We start from the raw sequence: 4,340 nt of genomic DNA, 5'->3' as shown, positions 1-4,340 counted from the left end.
GGCTCCCCATCGGATGTGCATAGTTAAAGACTAGGAATCACTTTTGAGTAATGCCAAGTGCCCCCTTGTGCCGAAAGAGTTAGTGTGACTTGTCGCGTACTTTAAAAAAACATCTGAGCATTGCGTCCGGTCCTATGACACTGTTGATGATTAAGCAAGAAAATCTCTAGACCTTAGAAGGGTTGTGCGCACTTTCGCTTTAAGTAGCAAACATAGGCTTACAAACATTGAAGGCGAAATTGCGAATCCAGCGTGCAAGTTCCTGTGGATAAGCAAAAATAGGTGACTTATTCTATTATTTCTAGAGCTGATCGGTCAGAATAGCATTCTTTGTCACGGTTACCGAACAGCACGAGACTTCTATCAATCAAGAAGTCAGACGATACATAAAAATATTCACACAATTAAAGAACTGTGCAAAAGTGTACATTTTTTCCAATTCCACATAAATTTGCCTGAGTTTTTGACCTGCGTATTCATGTTCATTTAGTTCAGAGGTTCGGAGGTTGCACGAATTTGTCGCTACAAATCAATAAGTGAACCAGGTTCCGAAGAAATGGAAAGGGTTGTTGCTCCGAGGTTTGGGTGCCAAGAACCCATTGGAAGCATCGAATTGGTAGGACAAATGTCTGACTGTGTTTATTTTTCATTGATTCATGATACTTAGGTGATGTGGCAATATGGATAAATCTCTTTCCAGGCCAGCCAACCTGCAAAACACACAGCATACTGTTGCTCCCCTTATGATATATTTACCTTTTTAAGTTTCTTGAGAAGACGGAAGAATGTCACCGAACCCCATGGCGAGTTGGATTAGCAGTCAAAATGGCCTCAATTCTATGTGCTGCCGTTTCGTGTCACCCGACCCAATACAAATTGAACAACGCTTCTTTTTTCCCAAGTGGCAAATGAACGCGAAGTTGACAGCGAATTTACTATTAATTGTCGCCCTGAGTAACACGTGAGAACGTTGATTGAAAATGGTCAAGTCTGACTTCTTACATTTTGAGCGGAAGATGCATTCATAAGGATGGTTTGAGGTTGCTCAATTAGTAGCCTTTCTTTTTTTATGTTCGCCTTCGGAGGGCATTCGGCGGTAAGTCCGTCCCACGGATATTTGAGGTTACCAAGAGGAAACAGCCGAAATGATTGCGCGAAGCAAATATTTATGGTTGTGTTTTTCCTATACTTTAAGTGGGTTTTACATAGAAAAGCATACAGTGTTATTAGTATGCGTGAAATCATAGCATTCTCTTTCCATTAGGCGATATGTCCACTAGTATCTGTTTTGTGTTTTCAAGTAACCTGTGAAGGTCGGTTTCTCATTCACTATTAACTCTGCTCTGCTTTCGACAAGCCATCACCTCTTAGTTTACTGTGCATTCCACAAACAAACGAAACTTACTTCCTGGAGCCAGAAAGGACTGATGAGGAGCATTTGTACTGCCTGACTTTTGAGTAAAATGGCGATTTGCACAAAATTCGAACAAGTCCTCTAAATGAAAAAAACCACACGTCCGTGTTTCCGGCCCCGTTCGCGTGTTCAGTATGCACTGTGACACAAACAAATAGCATCATATTGTCGTGTTTTAAATAGGCAACGAAAGCTTTGCTCTCACATTCTGATCAAAGGTAAACATCCAGTAAAAAGATTTTGAACAAGGAAGTAAGCGTGCGAGGCGCCGATTTTTCCATGTGATTTCACAAAAATAAGTTTTAAAAATTATGTACGCGAGTGTGTGACTTTCCGGAAACTGGTTAAACCGGATGTGTTTTACTAGAAACGATCGGGAACACGAGTTTCGTTTGAATCAATAGTGAACCGAGGTCTTGTTGGTTACATTTTATTTGATGAAATTTACCGGAGAGCAACAGCCATATATTCACAACGTGTGTAATTTCAAACGAAACTCCACCCCGGTTTTTCACTCGCTCGCCTACATATGGTTGCATGCCATTTGCTTATTTGCCAATGACATCTGACCATTAGGTCGGCCGCGCGAAAAGTAGCAAAATGAATGCTTTTCGTTTTGTTCTACCCATGGAAGGTGAATATGTCCGGAAATCGGGGCCTGGTTATGCTAAGAGCAACGTAAAGCTGACTACAAAGGAAACAACCGTGGAATGAAAACTAAATTGGAAAAGTGCCAATTTTTAGTTAAACACACAAGGTGAGCATAGCACAGAGATGTTTGAATCCGGTGACTTGTAGATTTTTCCCACATTAGCAATGTAAAATTTAATCTGCCATTCGTCTTACCCAAACCGAATTTTGAACAAGTTCCATGTGTTGTATTCAGGTGATGCTTATCGCCTTGAGCGTATTTTGAACACCAGCATCTTCCATCACTCGGGTGAGGATTTTGTATATTTTGTCTAGGGTCATTTTTGAGATGTTGAAAGTGGTTTAGAGGGATAACTCCAACAGATATGCGAAACCACTTAATTGACAGTTGACCACACATAACTCATTATTTGTTCATCCTAATAAATGAGATAGCTTGCGCCACTTTCTTCTATGGTCTCTTGTGAAACAAGGTAAAATTGAGCAAAATACCGACGGTTGGTGCAATCATCCATCAGTAAACTAAATCACAAGAACAGGCTTGGAGTAAAAGTCGAATTCATGCTGTTTTCACTTTCCGGGAAAGAACAGTGCTAAGAAGGAATGGAATTGGAAACAGGAATCATCCGGAACCACCAGCCGACAGGACTGGACTGTTGGTATTTTGACAAACCCATATACCGTCACCGCAAGCCCTCCCACAGTCGGACCCAGAGCATCCAAAATCATCAAGAAAGTTCCAAAGTGCCAGAAGAAGAGCTTATTGGATAGCATTTTATTTCAGCGCAAAACGCTGTCGAAATCGGACCACTTGAATGGCCTTCAACGTTTGAAGTTTACGGTGATAACCGCTTCAAATGGTTTGACGCCGGTCAATTGGCTGGAAAAATCGAAACTAAACGTTGGGTCGGTCAGTATGGCTTATTCATCAGAATAGCCAGTGAATAACTAAATTTTTCGAATGTCTTGTGCGACACTTTTGTAGCTGGTAATGCCCTGTCAAAAAAAGTTGTTCTTAACATAATACAGCCGAGCATCGGCTTTGTCGGATCGTTGCCAAATAGGCCACCAAGTATTTGCTAATTTTATGACAACGCTTACCAAATGTGATGTGAAACAAATCACTGCAAATCTGTTGCCAACCCGTCACTTCTCATTGGCTGTCAGTATTCACTCCTTCTAACCAAAGACACTGCGCGCTCATTTATACATACTGCTTACCATCAAAACGATCCCACCTACTTCTGACTATCCTCTGCTAGCCTAACCCCAAAGTTCTCGGGAAATTTTCTGAGAACTCGACTAATCAGTCAAATAAGTGCTCTTTGAGAGTTGACAAAAAACAGGGCTTTCATGAACAGCCTATAAATATGTATTAATGCTGTTTACACGCGGCACTATTCATTTGGTTTCTGAAGGCCATTCTGCACCCCACTCTGGAAAGCTTCCGATTGCCCTGATTAGCCAGCCCCAAGAAGGATGAAACCGGCTGTGGACACTCGAAGAGTCTTCAGCAACCTTGTGAGTAATGTGCTGAGTCCGTGTCAACGTGTTGCGACATCCGGAAACCAAAGGACCATATTGGAAACTGTGGTAAGAAAGTCTTGTAATTTATCGAAATTGAGGTTGGCATTTTACGCGGGTTGTTGTGAGTTGTAACAGTGGCTAAGACGTCTTTCCAAAGGCATGCATATTCCAGACGTTGACGTTTGGAAACGTAAAAATGGAAACATGAATTCCTCTCGCATACCAACTACAGCTTCGTCTTGAGCACAATATCAATAATACCACAGTAATACATATACGTAGATAACTTTTATTACGTCTACTGAATGAGACATGCTGTCTCGGTACCATTGTGACGGTGGATCCTACTGATGAGGTATGGGAGTAGTATGTGGTTTCGTCGTAACTCTGCCCCACGTCTAATGGAAGATACACCCCATGGAGTTTATTACGTCGGCGAGCTGAACCACCTCCTCGTGGTGCCGACCGGGTAGCCTGGACGTCTGTCTGGGTGAGCTAAGAGTTCAGCAACTCCAGACAGGGCCAACCACCCCGTTTGGTTTCAATGTGCTGGTTACTTTCGACAATGTATACTACGAATCATATGGCGCCTCCGCACCAGTTCCAACCAGTACACAGGAGAGACTCGTTGGGTTCACGTGTGAGGAATGTGGCAAGTGCTGCAAATCGAAAGCTGGCTTTGTAGCCCATCATCGAGTTCACGACAATGAAAGTGTTGGTACGAACACAGTCGCCCAATTGGCCTGCG

This window comes from Opisthorchis viverrini (assembly GCF_000715545.1).
Source record: "Opisthorchis viverrini unplaced genomic scaffold opera_v5_87, whole genome shotgun sequence".
NCBI classification, from domain to species: domain Eukaryota; kingdom Metazoa; phylum Platyhelminthes; class Trematoda; order Opisthorchiida; family Opisthorchiidae; genus Opisthorchis; species Opisthorchis viverrini.
The sequence above is the reverse complement of the archived record's forward strand: the minus strand, read 5'-3'. Positions refer to the sequence as shown.